At 43.9% G+C, this 24048-nt stretch overlaps 1 long non-coding RNA gene across 1 annotated transcript in view; it reads right to left on the bottom strand.

Moving 5' to 3' along the window:
• The window catches only part of LOC149859814 (uncharacterized), a 102600-nt gene extending 78794 nt beyond the window's left edge, over positions 1 to 23806 (bottom strand). Inside the window, exon 1 of the long non-coding RNA XR_016443417.1 lies at positions 23783 to 23806. This is a non-coding gene — a long non-coding RNA (uncharacterized LOC149859814). The remainder of the gene's footprint in view (positions 1 to 23782) is intronic.
• Between the last annotated feature and the right edge of the window lie 242 nt (positions 23807 to 24048).

Genomic DNA, 24048 nt, shown 5'->3' with positions numbered 1-24048 from the left:
TTGCCAGCCACACTGTGGGGCTGGGAGTCCACCGATGTAGGACTGCTGAAGTCTGCCACTCCGGTTGTTATTCAAACCAAGGGGGGAGTCCCGCCTTGCGTGCCTCAGTACCCGCTGAATAAAGAAGCAGAAGAAGGTTTGCAGCCCCTTATAGATGAATACATCAGGAAAAGGATTTTAGTGGAGTGTCAGTCTCCTTGCAATACCCCCATGTTACCAGTCAGGAAACCTAAATTAGGAAAGGATGGCAAGCCTGTTTATCGTTTTGTGCAAGACTTACATGCTATAAATGATTATGTGATTCCCAGAGCTGCCGTAGTTCCTAACCCTGCCACTATTGTTACCTCCATCCCATGGTGGGCCACTCGATTCACAGTAATTGATTTGTGTGCTGCCTTCTTTTCAATCCCAGTTGCAGCCCAGTCTCAATACCTTTTTGCCTTCACTTGGAAGAGAAAACAACATTTAACCTAGACACAACTTCCCCAAGGATACACCGAGAGTCCTATTATCTTCAGCCAAATCCTGACGAGAGACTTACAAAGTATCATACTTACCTCGGATACAGTGCTTGTACAGTATGTAGATGACCTACTACTAGCATCACGGACTCAGGTAAGCTGCCGGACGGATACTTTAGGACTATTAGAAGGATTAGCTGAAGGAGGACATAAAGCATCCCCAGGAAAATTACAATATTGCCAAAAGAAGGTTACATACCTGGGGCATGTGATCTCAGAGGGACTGCGGAAATTGTCTGAGGAAAGGGTAAAGGCTATAAAAGACTTGCCAAAGCCCACCACTAAGAGGCATATGCGAGCCTTTTTAGGATGCGACTGCCAAATCTGCTGCTCAGCAACCCCTAAGTCTCAACGCCCTTGTTCCTGTGTGGGAGACACCCAGAGCCTTGGAAGGATATGAGCAAGCGTGCAAAGGAGAAGAAGACGACTGGAAACATCTCTATGGGGCTTATTCAAAAGATGGACTGTGGTACACTAGCGATGACCACCCCATCTTGCCTAAAACATTACAGCAGCCCCTGTGCCAAATAGTCCATGGGCAAGGTCATTATGGGGCAACTGCCATAGCTGAAACCATTCTCCGAGTTTGGTTTGCCCCTGGAATCCATGCAGGGGCTAAACTAGTGACCAGCGGCTGCCCCACTTGCCCAGCGTTCAACTCTGGCCCAGAGAGAAAAGCCCCACCTGGGGGCCGACCTTGGGCATATCAACCATTTGAGAGACTGCAAATAGACTTCATCGAACTTTCCCGGTGCCGAGGATACAGATATGCCTTAGTAGTGCGAGATCAGCTCACCCATTGGGTGGAGGCGTTTCCTGCCACCCATGCCTCTCATCAGCAAGTCGCTCATGCACTTCTAAAGGACATTATTCCGTGGTTTGGTATACCTCAAGTAATTGACTCAGATCAAGGAGGTCACTTCACCTCCCAGGTCTTACAAACAATATACACACAGTTGGGAATCACTAGGCAGCTTCAAACCCCTTATCACCCTCAGTCATCCAGAGGGGTGGAAAGGGCAAATCGGATTCTAAAAACCCTTCTAGGCAAAGTGTGTTTGGAAACTCAGCTTAAGTGGCCCGAGGCATTGCCCCTTGCACTGTTTGCCATGCGAAACGCTCCTAGAGCTGATGTTAAGATATCTCCCTATGAGCTTTTGTTCAGTCATCCACCCCCCATTACCCGTGGTTTCCTTCCTCCAGCTACAGGATTGCTAGTGGGGGATGAGAATATAACCCATTATGTGATTTCTTTGCAGAAGCAGCTTTCTTCTTTACAGTGCCGTGCTGTCGTTCAGCAACCTGTACCCTTTGATTGCGAGATACACCCCTTCAGTCCCGGTAACTACATGTGGGTCCGTGTTCCGCGATGGAAAAGTTGCCTAGAGCCAATGTGGGAAGGACCATACCAAGTCCTACTAACCACCCACTCCACAATCAAAATCGCCGAAAGGAATTCGTGGATCCATCACACACACGTGAAACCTGCAGTGTTTACCCCAACAGAACCTCATCGTGTACCTCCCGTTTGGCTGCAAAGATCCAACAATCAATGGACAATATATGCCAAATATAGTAGAAAGTGATCCCGGCCTTTGAAGGCCAGGATCAAAGGGGGGAATTCTAGAAATTTTCTAACAAGATCATAGATAACACTGTAGAAATCAACTACAAAGCAAGACTCGGCATTTCACGAACACAGCCTGATAAGACTCTGGAATGACTAAACCTTAGTCATCTTAAAGTCTGAAGAAATCAAGGATTAGTTAGCGTTTCAAAAACAAGCATGTAGCCAAAAACCTGTTTGAACCAATTAAGGGTCTCTCAAACTGACCTGATATCTTGTTTTCTTTCACAGTGGAAAATTCCCACCTGCGCGCACATCTTTTCTGTAAACTATAAAATGCCTCTAACAGTTTTATTCAGGGCCTCTGAGTTCGCTCAGGGTACCCAGCATGCTGAATAAATTTTGAGACAGACAGCGACTCTGTCTTTGGGAATAGCTCCACAAGGGGTCACGAACTCCTCAACAGCACCTCACACCTTTCAGTGCTTGGAAAACTGTATCCATAACCATTGTGTACCAAATACATATACATTGAGAAGCTACCTGAGCTTTAAGAAATGTTGTACAGTATTTTTTCTTCTGGTCTAAAAATGTTATGTACTGTTGCTGCACGCTATTAAGCAGCAGCCACATTCCACCACCAAAGTGGCTGTAATTCAAGGATAGATGGAGGTAATTGGGTATTTATGAACCTACATATACATAGAAAGCACAGACAGAGGGGCCCAGTCTGCATTCCAGGATCTGCCAGAAAAGGTATGTTGGCCTGGGTTGTGTAAAGACTTCAGCCCATAACCAACACTGCTTTAGTGGCAGAACCCTCAATGTGGGCATAGCTCTGCCACCTGCAGAACATTTTAGTCAACAAAGTTTCTACCATTTATGGGAGCTGGTGTAACTCTGGTAGCAGAGGTGTGTTTAGACTAGGAGGCCGAAGTGTCATAGGGCTACTGCTGTAGTTAAAACGGCAGCACCCCACATAGTGCAGCTAAGCTCCAGGGTACAAAGATGTTGCTAATGAACGTTGGGATCTTTCCAAAAATGTAGGGAAACCACAACAGTCCTGATTTGGCAGCCCTCCTGCTAGTCAACCCAATGAAGGCCTCAGTGGTAGTCAGCACAGAGTAAACATCAGGGAGACAGATACAAATTCTTACTTTTATGCAGCTCTTTTGCATAGATGTTTCTTAAAAAATGGGTTCCTGAGACAGCTATGCCCTGATGTCTATTTAGAGTATACTAACTGACTTTATTTAATGAAGTGTTTAGGGATCTTCTCTTAAAGTCTGTCCCATACCCTGCCTGCTCACTGCAGACCCAGCTCAGAATACCACCTGATGTCTGCAAGAAGAAGAAAACAATAGGCTTCTGTGAATATGAGTTTAACGTATGGTATGGGGGCTTAGGGGCTACCAGCAGCCCATGTGCAGCTGCCATGGATGCAAAGAGAAGACCAGAAGCTTGAGGGAAAATTAATGATGATGAGGGGACTCCATCACTCTGCACACTGGGCTAGCAGATTAATGCCTCCTAGATGAGAAGAACATAATGGAGAAGCTCAGGCTGAGATGGGAAGAGGCTGAAAAGAGAGCACCATAAATAAACCAGGGAAACTAAAAAGAGAAAGAAGGCTAGCATAGATAAATAAATACCTGTTCTCAGACAGGAAGAGAGAGCAAAAATGTACAAGTCTGGGGGAGGTGAGGGAACGTCTGGAAGCACAGGGTAATGTGGCATGGGATGCACACCAGATATTTGGGAATCCTGCCAGTGTTGTAGAGTGTGCAGGAAGAACATGCAGCTAGGACACAAGTCAGTGCAGCACATGCATCTGCTAGGGAAGTCAGGTAATAACTGCAACTCATTATTCTTGGGGAGATAGTGCTCAGCACAGATACTGGCCTACTCTTTAGAGTATGGTGGGCTATGGTCCTTTTGATAGGTAATTTCTCAGTCAGTCAACAGTGGCAACGAGAATGCAGCCCCAGTATGCCTCTTGAGGTAAGCTTCAGAAGCATAAGATACTGCTTGTGACAGAACAGGAGGACTCAGTATTGATTGACACCACTTGTCTCTTCTGTGAATTTCTTTCTTCCTGCAACACCTCTCTCCTCCAGTGAAGGTTCTGAGTTGCTGAAGCATATACCAGACCCTGAGCTAGCACTAATGATTAATGAATCCCAAATAGTTTGAATTGTCTCTCTAATCATATGTTAAAATAAATGACCAAGGACTAAATATCTTAAGAGCTTGTTTGAGATTGGTCAATCCTACAGTCTCCATTTTAGGCCTAAATTATGCTTCTCACTAGCACAGATGAGTCAGAAGGGATATAACAAGCAGAGCCCTTTTTCCTCATGAACACTCAGTTATTTAGGATCAGCCATATCATGACTTCTAGCTTTAAAGGATACAAAGGCAGGGACTGATCCCGCCAACATAGCCAACATTCCCCATATAGTAGTTTTCTGAGCAAGATGAGGTTGAAGCAATATCCACGACCCCTCTACACATAGAATGGCTGAATAAGGACTTAGCTAACTTAGGTCCTTGCTCCACCTTTTAGTGATCTATCTATCAGGGTGTCTTGAGAGAAGTCCAAAGACAAGATGCAGTCCTCAGGTGAAGCCAAGGCCTGAATATGGCCCTTATTCTTCAAGCTCAGAATAAGTGTTACCCCTCTCACTCTGTCACCTTCACCACCATCCTTAAATGTGAACACAGTGGGTGAAATCTTGGTCTCACTGAAGTCAAGGTGAATCTACACTGACTGTACTGAGGCCAGGCTTCTAACCTGTATCTTTTATTTTACAAGGGAGAGACAGAAAGGAGAACTGCAACTTCCATGTTATTTCCATGGCAGGGCACAAGAGAACCCAGTAAGTCCAGTATGTTGTCACTAGCAGCTGCCATCAGGCACTGAGAAGAGCAGGGACTTTGGAACAAAATAAGATGTTCTCCATTGTGGCTGAGGAGTGCTGGTCCATAACTTTACCATGGCTAGAGTTCAAGACCATCCAAGATTCACGCCCCATCCCCACCTCCAAATAATTTACACTTCCCCTATAGAAGCTTGATTAGGAGCTGCAGCTACTGTGAGAGCTGCAGACTAAATGGATCATATCTCATAGCACATCTCTGCCTTAACACATCTCAGAGGGAAGATGGTAAGCAGAGATTCTTCAGAGTTAGAAATAAACAATTGCTGCAGCATTTCTATAGCCTGATATTTTCCCCCCAAGAGCTTTAGATTTCAACAGGTTAATCTGTGATGTGCCCAAACCTCCCCTACTTTTCCCATGTCACCTTTATTCAAAGAAAAGAAATCCTCATAAAGAAATACAGACCTTAAACCTTTTCCTAGATGTTCATATCCACCAGACACTGATGAATAATAGATTTTTTCCAGCATCTTTCTCTCTCCATTGTCTCCCATCTGCTTCTTTCAGTCGTTATTCCTCTCTGGTCTAAATAAGCCATTTATAGTTTTGTTGTGGTTTCCTCTCCCTCTCTCTTTTGCTGTTTTTTTACCCAAAGGGCTGTGATTTACTGCAGTGTTAACAAATGTCAGCGCTTGGGAGCACTGTAGGAATAGCACGCTGGCAGCCTGCCTGGACAAACACACTAAAAGTCAATCCTGGCTTGGATACTTGAGGAATTAGTGTCCATACAAAGATACATTAAATACAGAGAGAAAGATGTAGATTTTTACAAGTGAGGCTTGAAAGGTTCCTTGGGGCTGTTTAACATATGTCGCTTTTGCTGCTGAATTCAACACTGCACCTGCTGTTCCTGTTCATTGAAAGCCAAACCGCTGCTTCTACTCCTCGGGCTCTTCCTCCTCCTCCTCCTCCTAACTTCCATTTGGGGAGATGCACAGAATTCCACAGAACTGTTCCCTGGACAGTTTGAGCTGCACTTGGAGGCGGCCTGCCTGGAAGGCAGCTTTCCATCAGCTAAAGATTAAATAGTTTTGCTTAACAGCATCATTCCATCACACTGGCACATGCCATTACTGCTCACAACAACCTAAGGACCACTGCAGGCTCTATCATCCAAAAGTGGTCACCATGGTGGATATGTGTTTTAAATGGCTATGATTTAATCCTGGTCTCTCAAAAGAGAACTCCCATGATGGGAGAAAACACATCTCATGCTTTGCCATGTCCCCATAGACAGAGATTTCCAGTTTAATGCTGTAGTTCTTCTTGACTGACTTCTAACATCTGAAAGCAAGATTTATAAACCTGCATAAGGGTACACGGCTTTTCTGTTGCTGTCAACAGGGTCTCGAAAACCCATTAGACACCTGCCAGGGGTTGCTAGATTTTTGGTTCAAGCACACCTTGTTAACTATACTAAGATATACAAGGTAGTTGGTACTCTATGGTCAAATAAAACTAGAGGCCAAAGCACGAAGATTCTAGGAATAGGTAGATTTAGGCTGAGGCTTAACATTATTTGAGACATTATTAAAGATGACTGAAGGGGGTGAGGTTGTTTTTACACACACTGGCGAGTCTACATGAGATGTTACTTCACCATAGAGATGAGCTACAGCAACATATCTCATCACTGCGGCAATGTAGCATCAGCAGGCACAAACCGTGATGTCACTGCTACTGCTCAGTATTCATTGCTACTGTGCAATAAGGTCGGAAATGACTCATGCAGCACTGGGACTGCACAGTACTGGCTATTATTATGCAGTAATTTAGTACTTGCTAAAACAAGTACTAAATGGCTGCACAGTAACAACTGCAGTTGGGCACATGTGTAGATATGGCCTGTGTGCAGGATTTATATGGAGCAAGGTGGAACACTACTAGCTGACACTCTGTTGTGGTACACTGAAGTTTAAGTGCAGTCAGACTCGAGGAGAATTGCTGCTTCCTGTCTCTCAGGGTCACGAAGGCAACAGTTGCACACTAGCTTCTGTGCAGGACTCAGATGATGACGAAGTGATGTCTGGCAGTCTGCAAGGCAAGCCAATAGGATCTGGTAGTGTTATACAAGAGGCTGAACAAGAGAAGCAGAAGGTGTTGTAGGTCAAGACTGAGATGCATTGGCAGAGCAGGGTGTTGGAAAAAAATGGCTCAGGACCTATATGGGAGCCATGCACACAGAGACAGAGAAAATAAACTAGGAAAACATAGGCTTCAATAAAAAGTTTTTTAAAAAATGTACAGTATTTCCTCCACTGCAGTTATCCTCCTCCCAGCCCTTCATTATCTGGAACATTTCTTCCAGACAGGATTAAATGTTTGTCCATCCCACACAGCCCTGCTGTTCTGCTATGTTCTGGTATTGTCATTTGCAGATATCCCAAATGGTAAATTATGCAACAATGTGTGCATGCATGTAAAGGTTAATCTCTCCTCAGACACTTTCTGCTGTCCAGGTTCCTCTGGTGCTGTCGTCCTGCAGGCACTGAGGAAGGCTGCCTTTTGCCAACCAAATCATTCTCAGATTGATAGAGAACGTCCAAGCAATGTTCCCGCTCCGTTGCCAAAAAAAAAAAAAAAAAAAAAAGTGGAACAAGAAAAACCATCAAGTCTTGAAAAAGCTCTGGGGAGCCTAGCAAAGCAACATTTCTTTCCCGAGTTCCCATGAACATGCTGGGTTAGTGCGTGGATATCTTCAAAAAGAAGTCACAATGCAGAGAATCCTGAGTGCAAGTTACACTGAGATTCTCTGCAAGTGTTGTGTATCAGGCAGAGAGAATGAATCTTAGTTGGTATGTAACTTTGCAACTCAAGAAGAATCTCCATTTATTAACCAGCTTTGTCATAACAGCATTATCATTTACCTTCATATCTTGCTTTAAACTCATACATTTTCATACCTTTAGTAAGGTGTGGGCTCCAACACTGAATAAAGGACAGAGGACACAAACATTACACTTAAAAAGAAATGTTTAGATTAATTTAACTTAGGAGGATCAGGTTATGAGAAAAACATTTTCCAAAGCAGCAGAGTAGTCTTCTTTTGGAAAAAAAAATATTCCAAAAGGTGCCATAGTTCTAATTTTATCTGGAATGATGGTAGGCTGAGGAATTAATTGCTGTTACAACCTTTGTGTGGAGCAGCTGCTATCAGTATATAAGGCTGTGGGGTTTGTCTGCAGAGTCCATTATAGAAGGCCAGGATTGCAGATTGCAGAGAGCAGATCAGACTGTGGAAGGCTACAGCCTATAACAATGTCTCATGACTGTGCCATGAAATGTTTAAATAAAATAATGACCCTGTGGAATACAAGCTGCCCATGGGCCATCAGGAATGGCTAAGATTGCAGCTGCACTGATACTACTTCTACGTGAGTCTCTCTAGCTGTTCTATGTCTTGGCATTAGCAGCTTTGGTCTGTTACCACCTTCTAAGGTTCTTTTTGTGCAAGAGTGCTGTTCTCAAGTGTTAGCAAGAAAAACAAGAGCAGAGACAGTTTGCACTTGGCTAGACAACCTAGCCACCTGCCTAGACGTAACAAGAGAATGGTTCGTTGTGACCACATTGTTCTTGTGCCCAACAGGAATCATCTGTCTGTCTGATAGATTTTCCGCCCAGACAAGGAAAACCTCAAGAACTGAAAGTGCATTTGGGTACAAGGAACAGAGCCACTGAGCACTAGAATCAGACTCAGGCATCAAGAGACTTTGCATCCATTTTTCATGAGCAAGGACAGGGAATAAGGTGATGTCTCTTTTCCAGAGACACATAAAACCAGATCCTCCAGCATGTCACATGGTGGCATGATATGGTCATAAAATTAGTTTAACCAGCCCAAGGACAGCCACTCCTAGCTGCAGATGATCCTCCAGTGGAGAAGAGTAGATAAAGGATTCTTATGCCATGCACCCTCCCTTCTGCTGGCTTTACACAGGGAAAAAGGTATAATCAGGAATAGAGAGATCAAGATTGGGGTCCCAGCAGCAGCATCTGGCCTTGATATTCATTATAGTGGATTGGCCCTTGTTTAGCACGTGCTATTTGAAATGAAAATAGTCAAATTATTGTTGATGGACACAATATTAAAAACATTGCCATTGCTATAGAAGCGTCTTAATAATAGCAGCCATATAGCAATCATTTGTTAATTCACAGTATTTCTCTCTCTCACAGTACTTTAGGTGTAAAATTCACTTGGTTTAGTTAATGCAAAAATCAGTGACAAGAAAGAACAGATATTTTGCCAACTTAAAAGGACACAAATCAGGTAGAATAAATTATTTGTTCCAAATTCTAAGAGTGCAGCCCAGGATGGAGATTTTAAAAGCTATTTAATGAAAAAGACATGTTAATATTTAAATTTACTATGGTGATCTAAAAACAATTAAAGGAGTCTGGTTTCTACATCTAAACTGAGGATGACACAGGATATGAAGATAAATTGCTCCACCCTGCAGGTATAACGTTAGTAGCACCATCTAGGGACTTTCCAGTACACTTCAGTTTCCCAGCAAAGCCACAGAGAAGCTGGACGGTTGACTACTGTTCTGAGACACGGTCCAAGATTCCAGTTGTCCAAACCCCTGTCTGACAATCTGCTATTCCTACTAAGGCCTGTAGCCATGCTATTCTGCTGTTCCTAAGGTGGCCAGTAAGTCTCAAGGCAGAAGTAACTGACTGCAATGGGAATGCTTCAAGTAGTTTTCTTAACAAACAGGAAGTTTCTGTTAATCCACAGATTGCAGGAAAAGACTTTACAGCATGTCTTTCTTTGTGTATAAAGGCCAATACAATTTAAAAGAATAGCCATTAACAGAACAAACCTGTTAAAAGAAAAAATGCATTTTCTATGCACTAAACCCAAAGAGAAGCAAAAACAATGCTCCCAAATTTATACACACACTGCTAAAGGATAAATGAGTTGCTAAGTGCAGAAACTTCCAGTGCACTTGAAAGAAAAATGTGATAGAAAAATGGAGCTGGTGAAAGAATCATTCTGCTTACATGTGCACACTTTTCAATACACTAAGGCATGGCATATAGCAGAAAACAAGTGAGCCCCCTGGAATCCTACTGAAAGGGAATGACCTGTCAAGCAGGATTTTTTATGTTTGCAGGAAAATTGCTGCAGCTCTGCATGGGAATCCCTTATTTTCTTACTTTTTCTTTCCATTGATATATAATTCCAGATGGTCTTTTAGAACCTGGAGATGTTCTTTGCTTCAACCTACAGATCACTTATTTGAGGAAAACCTGGTTGACCCTATGTCTTATTCCCCTCAGCAGAGCATCATCCTTCGCACGTAATGAGGATTTAGGTGGTTTTTACAACCTAAAAGTTATCATGATGATTCAGCGTTCAATACCCAGCAACTCCTGTTCCAGGTGTTCTCAGCTCTTGAGTACTGAGACCTTCTGAAAATGTGGCCCAATAAGCAACTGCAGATCCTTCACCATACCTCTTCTCCCATACTTCAGCAATCCCTGATCTTGCTCCAAAGTCTTGACCCAATGAACTAGAACCTTTAAGAACCACGACAAGGTTCTTGGTTTGAGTGAACAATGGCAGTCTCTCTGTTGACTTTGATAGGGTCAGGGTTTCACCTACAGTAAGTCCAGAAGATCTGAGAGACTGTAAAATAGCACAATTTATACCAGTGTACATTTCCAGGGTTTCCCTGTGATGCAACAAAAGAGTTAAAATAGTTTTTTTTTTTCTTACTATACTGTAGTATTTTAAACTGACTTTCCAGCAATCCATTTCCATGCTGGCTGGCTCGCCTCACAAGAACTATTAGATTTGGAAGGGGTCCTATTAGATACTTCCAAGTTCAAGCGGGCAGTTCTTCACAAAACTTATTTCATCACTCTGGAGTTTTCCCCATACAGCTCTGCTTATTATGATGTCCCATCCCCAATCATATAAACTGTAGGAGTGGGAGGGGAAAGGCTAGAACATATCTTTTTGCCCTGGAGAGACAGAACTTCATAGTTTTTGTTATGTTCCAACCTCAAAATACTAGGAATGGGACTTTTGAACTATTAAAAAAAAAAATGGAATTTCTCACTGAATTTGAATGAGAGTTGGCTACCTAACTCCCTCAGGCATCCTTAAATGTCCCAGTTTCAATGCATTTCCTTTGTACAAGGATGTCTGTCTGCCTTCCTCCTTTACCCTTTTGTCAAAACAGTGCCACCATGCAGACAATCACTTTGTCTTGTAGAAGCCTGACTTGTCTATTTCAAAAACCCAGATCATCCTATTAATTGCTGCATCAGCAGCCTCCGCTCAGTGAAGAAGCATGAAAGGAGATCTGGAAGTCTGACTCTTTCCTTCCTCAGGAGCAGGGTGGAGGTGTAAGTTTGGATAATGAGCCTTTAATGGTATGATGGCAGATCCAGCTGTACTAAGTGATGGCTGTGGAGGTGATGTCTGGCTTTTCTGCAGCTGGGGGGTGGAGGGCTGGGAGGGGCAGGTAAGGTCTTTGCAAATCATCAATATGTTTTAGCTACCTTTGCAGTCAGCAAGACAATGTGTCATCCTCTTGCCTCCTCCTTCCCTCACACGCCAGGAAATATGTTCTAAGGATAAACATTCCCCCCACCCCCCAATGACTATTCCACACGTGGCCTTTAAGTGCTGAAAAGCAGCTCCTCCTTCAGGCTACTGCTGACAGCTCAGGGGGGCTTTTAATCTCTGAAACAGTCATGGTGTAGGAGGGGAGAGATCCATATGGAACAGATTTTAGGAGCTAGGTCAGAGGCTGAATATACCTCCATGCACAGGGGAACAAGAGAGCTCTCTGGTTTCTCAATGAAGGTCACAACATTTTCCAGCTAGGATGGAAAACAGTATGGGACAACAAGTGCTTAAAATTATTTTAAACTACTCCTCATAGAACAGCAGCAAGCAGGTGATAAACAGTCAAAGGTCCACTCAAGCCTAGCAGCCCACTGGACTGGTGAATTTAAAACACAAGGTTTTGTGTATGGGGGGTGGGGGGGGCAGAGGGGAAGAGCAGTGGATATGATATACCTTGACTTTACCAAGGCTTTTGACACTGTTTTTAACTTAGTAATGAGAATGTTATGGGAGACAGACTAGGTGAGAGCACTGTAAAGTGGATACATACCTGGTTGGATCATTATGCTAAACAGGTAGTCATCAATGGGTCAATGTTTAGATAGGAGGAGGTACTGAGGAGGGTTCCTCAGGGTTCTGTTCAGGGTCTGGTATTGTTTAATATCTTCATTACTGATTTGGAAGATAGGATTGATGGTATGCTTACCAATGTTGCAGATGACACCAATAGACACTCTGTACAGTAGAGCTAGGATCCAGAATTACCTTAGTAAACTAAAGAAACGGTCTGAAACCAATCAAATAAAATTTGATAAGAAGAAATGCAAAGTCCAGTACTTGAAATAGAATAGTTGCACGCACAAATACAGACTGGGAAATGACTTGCTAGGCTTCAGTACTGCAGAAGTGACCTGGGGGAGTTGCAGTGGACAATAATGTGATTATGAGCCAAAAGTGTGCTCTTGGTATAAAAAGACCAAGTTGTATTAACAAGAGCATCACTTGTAAATCAAGAGACGTGACTCTCTGCTCCATTGAGCACTGGTGAGGCCTCACGTGGAGTACTATGTCCAGTTTTGGGCACCTCACTTCAAGAAAGATGTGGACAAATTAGAAAGAATCCAGTGAGACTGATAAAAATTATTAAAGGCCTGGGAAATATAACATGAGAAAAGACTCAAAAGAACTAGGATTGTTTAGTCTGGAAAAAAGAAGACTTAGAGGGAATTTGATAACAGTCTGCAAATACATGAAAGGTGGTTATGAGGAAGATGGCAATCTAGTCTTTCTGGCTGCAGGGGATAGGATGAGGAGTAATGGTCCTGAATTGGATCAAGGGACATTTAGGTTGGATATTAGGGAGAACTTTCTCACTGTGAGAGTGCTTAAGTATTGGAACAGGCTTCTCAGAGAGGTTGTCATCTCTATCCTTGGCCATTTTTAAGAGCAGGTTAGGCAAACAATTGACTGGTATGGTTTAGCCCGGGATTGAACCTGCCTTAATGACTTCCTATGGTCCCTTCCAACCATATTGTTCTATGATTCTCTGAATGACCAGGAACTCATTAGCAGCTGGATCTACTTAGGGGGCAGGGCATGAGTCTTCAGTAAGACTCTTGCTACAACCTTTGGAGTTGTAGCAAGATTTAACTATTCAACCAACTGCACCTTGTTTCTAGGTGGTAGCATTGGGAAACTGAAGCAACATTTTTTTGGACAGATCAACAATAGGTTTTTATTATTTCACTCCCAAGCTACAACAGACTCAATAGCCCAGGTCATTAGTCCCAATTTCATTGTGTCTTCACCTGTCATTGAACTTTTTAGGCCTTAGAGAAGAACTATTTCCATATGATTCAACACGGATTTCCCTAAATATAGAAAATATTCCACGTGCTTGACATAAAATATGTATATCTGCTATCTAAAATCTTGTTATAGTTATCTTCACTCCAGATACAGTATGATATAATGTCACTTAAAAGCTCCGCAGGAAAAAAACCAGGAGCAATGGTCATAAACTCCTAGAAGAAAGTTTCAGACTGGATATAAGGAAACATGTCTTCATGGTTCGTGTGACCAGACTCTGGAATAGATTCCCAGCATAGGGTGGTGCAGGCACCTCCCCTGGAGATCTTCACATGGAGACTGGACACACACCTTGCTGGGGTTATTTGACCCCAGCAGCTTTTCCTGCCCAGAGCAGAGAGACTGGACCTGATGATCTCATGAGGTCGCTTCCAGCCCTAAAGTTCTGTGAATTACTCAAGTTTTCAAGGTTAATAAAAAGATTAGCTTTCTCATACAAAGGCAAACATATGCTCACAAAAGCATACCCACACATTCATCTTAATGAACTCTACATATATGTTCATGTACAGGTATATTGCTGACACAGAAGTATCCCTTTCATCTCACTTTAGATCTGTCCCAAATAAGAACATGTAAGATAGCTCATTCTAGCCAATGCATTCTATAATTAGTGTCTTATTGCTTCCTTTTTTTATAGTAAATGTAGATAAGCTTCTGCCTGTGTTGTTTTGATTTTGCACCTATCCTTAGGGGTGAAAGTTAATATATTGACTGCACTGAGGTACTGCTCAAATTTGAAACACCTATGCTAAGAGATATCACCTGAGTGACCAAACAAATTATTCCTAGAAATTGTTTCCTGTTACTGCTCAGGTCAGATTAAGAAGCAAAAAGCCAAAAAAAAAAAAAAAAAAAAAAATCAATGGATATGTAGTGTATGTTGAGGAAATAACTTGCTTTATTTACAAAACCAGTAATTAAATTCCTTAGTCATAGCTTTACTAACAGTAGGGATTGCTCAATGTGGTTGCATGTACAAACATTAAAAAGACTTCCCACATGTGAAGGAGCACAAATCCATGGTTAAGCACAGGGTCCAGAGTCAGAAGATCTGAATTTTATTCTCTGTCCTGCTGTATCATGTTAAGTGGGTCAGACTAAACCTCTCAAAATAATCCACTAATTTGACATACCTTGTGTGAAAGAGTAAATGCAGATGCGGTGAAAAGAGGCAGAGAATGCCACTTCCAGAGCCATTACCATATTAGGATGGAAGCTCCGAGAGTGGAACAAAGAGAGGAGATGGGAGCTTCAGCAAAAAGGAGAGATGGGCTAAAAGAGAAAAAGAGGGAGAAAGAGGATCCCCAGGGGATAGGAAGCTTACCTCAAGACTTCTCACAATGCCAGAAAGAGCAGAGCTCCAAGGAAGAGGGGCAGATCCCCAAGGAGACAAACCGTGTGTGGCAGGGCACTGTTTGTGCCTGCCACTTTAAGGGCCAGAAGCCAGCAGCCAGCAGGTGCCTGATGAGGGCAGCCATTTTAGATTCAGGGCTGCCCATATAAATAGGGCATTTTGCTGCTGGGAGATGAGGCAACAATATTGCCTGGTTGGAGGGTTGCTGGTATCACCTGGAGGTAAGGGAGGAGCTGTAAGGGATGGTCAGGAGGCTCCTTGTCCTGGGAATGACCTAAAACTGCACCCTGGTGGGAGTGGGTGGCCTGGTGGGGCTCCCAGTGGCATGGGAGCCCCCAGGAAATGCCAGGCCAGTTACCACCCTGGTGAAAGGTGGGTCAGGGCACCTTAGCCCCTAGCTTCCACAACTGGGTAAGTTACCCCTTTTTGCAAGGTTTGGAAGGTGGACCCCAGAGGAAGAGTGTGAAGCCATGGACTCATGAACCTGTCTGACATTTTCCCCCCAACTGGTCAATGCTGGGGCCAGGACTGGAAGGGTCAAAGGGCCAAGGGGTCTGCCACGAGGAATGCTCAAGAGCTGAGGGCCTGGGGTTCTGACTGGCCTGGAGGTGGGCCAGGGCTAGTATCCAAAGGTCCTGGGGGGACCACACCTGAAAGGGGGAAGCAGCTCAGGGTGCTATGTTGATTGAAGGTGGATTAGGCTGCTGGAATGGAAGGATCACAGAGGGGTTCAACAGTAGGATTCTGGGGCCCAGTGAGGGGCTGGTGATTGTGAGAACTATGGATGCCATCTGCAAGGCTTGGGCTGTGATGTAGGGGAGGAACAGAGCCACAGATAGCACCCCTTGGCATTAGGGCAAGAAATGGGCAGCCTCCCACTTGATTAACATCTGTTAAATAATTAACAACAAGCTGTGGTGGATGAGAAGGTGGGAGGTTAACCCAGAAACAGGTGGGCAGACCACTGTGAAATCGGCCCAGAGCAGCCCCCGTTACACCGCAGGACGTGTCTGGCTGCTGACCTGGCAAGTAAACCAAGAAAAGAAGAGAGTGAACTTTGACCCACTCTCTCAAGCATGGAGATGGCATCTGGTTGTACATCAAGAGGATTCAAGGCTTCAGCCACATGCAGGATAAAAGGCAGAAATATATAACAACAAAATATAGGGAAAGTATACAGCAGAATTTGAAGATAAAAGCCTGCACAAAAAGAAAGATAGGAAGAGACTTTGTTTTCTAATACTAAGTTCAGTTCAACCAAATTGATAGCGGTTACATAAGAACATTACATAGGTAGAGTTACAAAGTTGATATTTCTGATAAGGCTAAAGAAAGGAGAAAAAAAATGGAAAAGGATACAAAAAGACAACTTCTGCCTAAAAGTAAAGAAAGTTTGTATTGAATAATAAAAGATAAAAATAAAGATGAACATAGAATCATAGAAGTAGGGTTGGAAGGGACCTTGTAGATCTTCAAGCCCAACCCCCTGCCTGGGCAGGAGAAAAACTGGCCTCAAATGACTCCAGCCAGGTAGGCATCAAGCCTCCTCTTAAAGACCCCCAGAGTAGGAGCTAGCACCACTTCCCTTGGAAGCTGGTTCCAGCTCCTAGCCGCCCTAACTATGAAGTAGTTCTTGTGGATGTCTAATCTAAACCTACTCTCCAATAATTTGTGTCCATTATTCCTTGTTATGCCAAGAGGTGCTAGGGGAAACAGCGTCTCCCCCAAACCCTTCTGGTCCCCGCCCTAGTGAGTTTATAGACAATCATCAGGTCCCCCCTCAGCCTGCTCTTGTGAAGGCTGAACAGGTTTAGGTCCTGCAGTCTTTCATTGTAGGGTCTGCCCTGTTGTCCCCCGGATCATGCAAGTGGCCCTCCTCTGGACCCTCTCAATGTTGTCCACATCCCTCCTGAAGTGGGGTGCACAGAACTGGATGCAGTACTCCAGCTGTGGCCTGACCAGCATCGCACAGAGGGGGAGGATCACCTAAGTGTTAATCTGAATCAGACTGTGAATATATTTATATCAGTGAGTGCGGGTAGTTAGTCGAGAAAGCGAGTGAGGTATTTCTCCATAATACTGGGACCCCTAATAGAGGCACAAAACCCCCAAAAAACAATCCCCCCACAAAAACGAACTATATATAATAACCCTCTTGGCTAGTAACATCATAAATTAGAACATATAATAATAACATCCAAGACATGGCAGGCAGGAAAGTCGGGGGGCCTATAGTTCTTTGGGAAATTATAAATGGGTATGAAGAGACATGCTAAGCATCACCATCACACCTTGGTATTTAATGAGTGTGTATGTATGTATGCGTGTGTGTGTGTGCGCTTGCACACTCCTAAACTGAGTCAGTTTGGGATGATTGTACTGGGTTCTGAGCAACCAAAGCTATCCTTCAGCTGGAGTAGTATGTTTGACACCTCTGACAGTTAAGCAGCATGTGCTCCAGGTTGCAAGGCCTCTTTTAAAAGATTTCACCTTAACCTCATTGTGCTTCAATTTCCTCCCCTATAAAATAGGGATCATAAAGCCTGTTTAAAAAAAAAAAATCATAATAATAAAAAGCTGTGAGGTTTCTGTTGGTAAAGCATGCGGGAATCTGGGCTGGCTTGCTATATTTAATATAAATACACAGTAATATATTATATATTTCCTGGTAATGAGACACAGGTTTACACTGTGTAATGCCTAGGCAGAACATAAATGACCCTGTGACACTCTTGACTGGCTGCTTCTATAATATTGGAAGGCTCTGTGTGAGAGGAATTTAAATCATGTAATAAAGATGAAGCTATTTCTTATTAAAGGGGTTTTAGCCACTGACATCAGCTGCAGGATTTGTCTGATTCAAGGGCACTGTTTAGGATCCTCATTTCTTCACAAAGCCTCTGAACTTCCCTCTTCTCCCATCCCTACCGAGTCACCCATTCCCTGAATTGAAATGGTTTAGCATTCCTGGTAGCTGAGGCAGAGGATAATTCTCAGCAAAGTTAATTCCATTTAAGACCCTCCTGCTTTCACCATGTGCTGGAAGGGCCAACAGTTCGGGTGTTGTGAGAATGTCAAATACTCACCAACGTACTTTCACACTTGGACCAGCAGAGGCCTTCTGTACTAACAATGGAATTTAGTCCTTTAACCCTAAAATGACTACCTTATCTCTCACACTTCCAGGACCACCTGGGATTTGTTTATTCCACAGATTTCCCTATGAATACAGAATTTCTCCCTGAGGTTTCACTAATTTTGTATGTCCTCTGGACAGATTTTGCAACCAGGTGGAATTAACTGTAGTTTGGTAAATTCAATGTCTATTTTTACTCTGTCTTGGGTTTCCCTGTGTTTCAATACCAGTAGACATTTAAACTTGATTTGAACTGAGGCTAAATGGAGAGCTCTTTCTGAGAAGGTAAGAGAAATTTGTTACTGATTTTTGTCTGACACCCAGCTCTGTCTCCTTTCATGCCCTTCCTCTTGGACCTTTTCCTGTACTTCCTGCATCCATGAATGTGGTCATCTTTGACTGATATATCTCCTTGCCTTCCCGTTGTAACCCAGGCAGTACTCCAAGAGGTACCCCCTCTCCGTTGAAGGGATCAAAGCAGGTGCACAAGCACTGTGGAGGTGTAGGGACTCTCCTCCCCCTATAGACCAGAGCCAGACCACCAATGGGGACTTGACCATATGCCTGTTATGTTCCTAGTATTAAAAGGTATAAATCAGAGGGTTTCGTGAACACTACAATGCCCCAAGGGGGGCAGGATTCAACAAAGGTTAGACGCTTACAATCATTGACAAAAAACAGGGTTATCAAAATATAAAACACAGACAGCAGAACAAACATTATGGGTTGGTGAAATATAAAAAAAGGCACCCCCGCTGGGGGTCTTGACCTTCCCAGAGCCCCAGCCTCACGTTGAGCTGCCTGGTTTCTGATTGGAGCAGCTGGAAGCAGAGCTGGGAACCTCTCAGATTGCTGCTCAGATCCTTGCTGGAGTGGAGGGAAGCCTCTCCTGCTGGCTGCAGCCTCTTGTAGGGGATCCTGGAGTCCAGTGGGGAGCCTCTCCTGCCAGCCGCACGCCGCACTGCTGAGGGTCCCACTGCTGCCTGCAGGTCCTGCTCTTTCAGGATCTTCTGGGGCACTGCTCCTACCCTGCTGGCTCAGCTCTTGCCAACTCTGTGAAGCTCTTTCCTTGTCCCTCAATGGTCTCTCCTGAGTCAGCCCATGCTGCCTGTTTTATCCCCCTCCAAGTGACCCAAGGGGCCATTGAGGGGACACGGGGCCTGAGTCTCTGGGACCTGATTGGTGCAGAAAGGGAATCCCAAGGCCTCCAATCATCTCTTGCCCTTTCAAACCCACTGGGCTAGGTCACTGCCAACCAGCCCGTCACGCCATATTTCCTTTAGATTCTAGAAAATTGCAGATCTTCATATTACTGCCTTCAAGCCACTGCATTCAGCTCACCTGTAATTCATGGGAGTTTCCTGATTTACCTCAGAATTTTAGAAACGCTTGCAACCATATTGGGTGAATATATCCTCTGTATTTTTAAGAGACATCCCTCAGTTTGTACATAAAGGCCCATATCCCATTTTAGTGTAGAACTTGTGTCCTATGTTTTGACAAAGAATCACATATTATGATGCTGTTCAGGGGTATGACGCTGTTCTACATAAGATTTTCTGCCATGATTAAAGCAAAGGGGGAGTTGGTTTGTTAAAAATAAACTTTGTCCCATATTTGTTCAGTTTGCTGTTGTTCTTGGCTTATTTGTAAACTCACCCCACAGGCACTTCCTCTTACATTCTCTTTATGCCAATTGCTGTTATTTTGAAATCTGCCTCTCTGCTCCCCTGAGGTGGCACTTTGCACCACTGATCAAGATTGATAGTAGCAGATGTGGTGGGAGGCAGCAAAGGGAGGAGCCTCTCCTGGCAAGAAGATCCGAAGAAAGAGAGTAAATTCCATGAAGTAAAGAGCAGATAGGCAGGGACATCCTGGGTTAGGAGCACATGGCTCCTGTATGCCTTCTATAGCTATGGAGATATCTCAGCTTATTTAGCTCTGGCCTCATTTACACCTGTTTCTGAAGCTTTTTTTCAATCTGACTCCTTCCATGTGATCAGGTATTTAGCAGAATTTACAGATGTGTTGGAATCTGACACAGCCATGCCATGAGTGCTTCTGCTACAGCCTTGTACTCCCAACTTCTGGGCTTCCAGCCACTTGCCCCAGTGTCCACACCACCAGCACATAGTATCTGACTCTTTATAATTCCCCAACTGCTCTCTGCAGCTCCATCTAATTCTAAATCTCAGGTAAGAACACACAATGCTGTTTCTCCCTCTGGCCCATTCCAAACTCTCAGTGTTCAAAGATTTATAATGTAACTTTACATTTCTATTCCGCCCCATGCAATATGTTTAGATAGAGCTGGTATAGTAAAAACACAAATAAAGCACCAGACCGCGTCCAGAATGGGCCGTATTCGAACCGGATTTGGATTCAGCCTGAATCAGGGACAGTGATTCCATTAGTTGACTCAGATCACTGTCCCTGATTCAATTTGGCCAAACCTGAATCTGAAGATTCGATGCTCATTCAGACACGGATACAGCTTTAAATGTTTTTTCTACATACCTTGAGGTACCAGTGCAGCTTGTGATCACTGCAATGCTGGGGCAAATGAAGCATCCCACAGCAGTGCAGGGGTGCCCTCCACATGCTCAGCAGCTAACTTGGAAGTGGACCAGAAGTACTTACAGTCCACTACTGCCCCCCTCCCCACTGCGTCCCCTCTGCTTGGCAATCAGCTGTGGGGGGACTTCAGGTGCCCCCCCCAGACCCAGGAGGCACCAGTTGAGCTAGGGGGATGTGGGGGGGAGGGGAGGTAGTGTGCTCCCTGGCAGACCCAGAAGTGGACCAGAAGTGCTTCTGGTCAATTTCTGGGTGTGCTGCTGAGTGCACTAGGGAGCCCCCTACACTCCTGTGGGACGCTCCATGTGCCCAGCATCGCAGCATTCACATGCCACCTGGTACCTAGAGGTATGTAGAAAAAACATTTAAAGCTGTCTCTATGTCGGAATCACCAAATCTTTCTGAATTGATTTGGAGGGTTCCGTTCAGCCACCGAATCTCTGCTGAATCAAATCAGAGACCAAAGCTTCGCATGAAGCTTCACACAGCCATGCCAGACAGTACCTGGTTCCCATCCTGTACAGCCTTACAAGGCCACTCACCATTTCAGTCTGTTCCTTTGGGCCCAATCATGCCAACCCTTACTTCACATGCTTAATATTATGCTCTGTCCCCATACCATTGAATGGGATGTAAGCATGTGCTTAGAATTAAAAACTTTGCTGAATCAGGGCTCACATTCTGATGAGTAATTGTAATTCTAGTTATTTCACTGCTGATGTAGCACACCAGGACCTTATCTAAGAATAACATACTGTGTGAAGCCCAGACACTTTGAGGTTAACAATAACATTTCCACTGATTTCAACCAGGACAGGATTTCACCCATTCTCCTCAAATTGCTAAAGTAATTGTTGTACTGTACTGTGCTGTATTATACAAGGGCCTGATCCCACTCCCATTTACATTTTGCCATTAACTGAAGTGAGAGTAAGGACAGACCCCAAATATGGGACTTTTGTTTCTCCATTGTCAGATATTTAACACATTTCATAAATGAAATACTTTTGCAATGTGAGCGTGTATGAAAGGTAATTTGAAGCAGAACCAAACCAGTCAATTGTCACAATAAATTTTGAAGTAAATTCTAAGATTCAGTGAATGAAATGCATCTCCTGCATAAGTTTGCTGAAGTCAGTAGACTTATACCTGGGATGCATTTCTCCCAGTGTCTTGTAAAATGAATATACATGCTGCATATTCTGTCATGTATTTTTTACATATCATGAAACTTGGCCAGTTTTTCAGTGTTTTAAAAAGTGCTACATATGTCAATATGTTTTATGTAACATGCCATGCAGCAAATATATGGAAAGTTGCTCTATTTTTCCATATGACATTGCCTAGTTATGAATGGATTCCTATTTTGCTATTATTATAGAATGAAGGAGGCTGTTTCAAGCTCCATGACACTTCATAACAGGAATTTTATTGGACACCATTCCTATGATATCAAGCAACTTTAAAGACAGGCTTCAATTTTCAGTGTCTTTTTTCCTTTTAAAATTAAAATATCTTTAAAGCAACAAACCAGTATTAAATGAAAAAGAAGTAAGGGAAAATTTAAGTAATTAATAAAAATATTGGAATATATAGGGCCCTTTCAAATGTCATTTCCAGTATATTTCCATATGGAAAAGAACAATGCTTCAATATTAATCATAATAATAAAAGCTTTGCATCCCCTTTCAAGATTAACAATGCACATTTCTTAGCCTGTGGAGACATGCTGAAATACCTCCATATGGGCACAATGTAAAGATTGCATTAAGAGAGATTACTTTTTAGACATGTAGTCCAGCTTTATATGAGATACTCAGACTGTAGTGATTTTCTTCAAAAAGGTCAGTTAGGTTGTCATTCTCTTTACTAGTCTCTAGAGTCTCACAGAACAATATCCTTACAATTTGTTCCTAGTGGAAACATTTTGTTTCTGTTGAAAAAAGCAAAAATATTGGAGGCATATTGGCCAGAGTTGATACAAGAAACTATAAGAGGGTTTTTCAGTAACTATCTTAACATATCTGATCTAACAGAAGTGTGTTCCTTTGGAACATCGTTTCAAGCGTATCACTATTTTACATCCTGCCTGTACCCAGGGTAGGGCCAGCTGTGGTGTTGAGGTTCCTGGGCCAACTGCTCCTCCCTTGTACTTTGGTTTAATGTGTCACCAGGTACCCAGAGCCTCCTGCCTGGAGTGGGTTGCTCTATACTTGCCTACCACATCTTGATCATCAGAAGTTACTGATAGGAAGGGAGGTTCCTCCAGAAGTAGGGGGATTCTCCACCCTCGGGCTGGCTGGATACTGGGATGGGTGACTTAAGGCTCCAGCCTCCCTATCCCCTGTCCACTCACCAACCTGGTCTAGTCTCAGCTGCCATGATGTAACAGGCTGCTGCACAAAATGTCCTAGCTCATTTCCACAACTGCCTGAAGGACGACACTTACATCCAAACACTTCCAAAGTCTGTGATGCCTGGGTGTCACCCCTAGGTGTCTTAACACTCAACCGTTCCCCTTGGTAGTGCTGGGAGCAGCCAGGCAGGGCCTTCGTGCACCAGATCTCACACTCAGATTAAATCAAGGCCACTTGAGCCTTATTGCCAGGCCTCCGTGGATCATACCAGGACTCCCCCATGTTGGCTCTCCCTTTTTACAAAACAAAAATAAAAGAAACTGCAGAGTACTTCAGGTATGGCGCTGCATGTGGGAAAGGGTTCACACATCTGGTACCCAGGCTCAGTCTTGAGGTGGGTCCCACCAATCTGATGAACGCCTTGTGCCTCCTGTCTTCAGGGGCAGGAACCCTTCTGAGTTCCCTCCAGTCTGGCTCAGTGGCAGCTCTCCGGCATCCTTGTTGGACCCCACCAGGTCAATGGAGGAGCTTCTTGTTGCCCATGCGGCAACTGCTCCCTCCTTGGCAGCTGCTGCTACACACCAAAGCTCCAGATACGTTTTTTATGGCATCATCCTTGGCCCACCCTCCCAAGCACAGGGAGACCATGCTTTTAAAACGGCATGGCAGAGACGCACACACCTCCACTTCTGGGGCTCGGCTGGCTGCAGGTGAGTTGAACTGACCCACAGCCTTTTCCAGGTCATTATCCCCTGTTGACTGGGGGCTGTCCCCACTCCCAGGGCACCCAGGGGCCTCATTGCCCCATGCAGCAACACATCCTCCACATTAAGCTTCTTAGGTGTACGCCTTCCCTCTGGTTATCTTCATTACCTGAGTTTATACCGTTGTCCTGTGGCTGCTGGTCTTTGTTCAGGTTGACCTCTTCATTCCCACACCTGGATAGAAAATCAGACCTCGTATTGTTTTTTCCTGGTCTGTGCACAATAGTAAACTTATACAGCTGCAATGCCAATGCCCACCAAGTAATATGAGCATTATTAGCCTGCGTGCAGCTGAGCCATCATAAAGGGGTATGGTCTGTCACCAGTTTGAACTCACACCCCATCAAATATTAATGAAAATATCTAATGACCCAA

The sequence above is a fragment of the Crocodylus siamensis genome, chromosome 7 (genome assembly GCF_052110815.1).
Source record: "Crocodylus siamensis isolate JL-2025a chromosome 7, ASM5211081v1, whole genome shotgun sequence".
NCBI classification, from domain to species: Eukaryota; Metazoa; Chordata; order Crocodylia; family Crocodylidae; genus Crocodylus; species Crocodylus siamensis.
The sequence above is the reverse complement of the archived record's forward strand: the minus strand, read 5'-3'. Positions and strand labels throughout refer to the sequence as shown.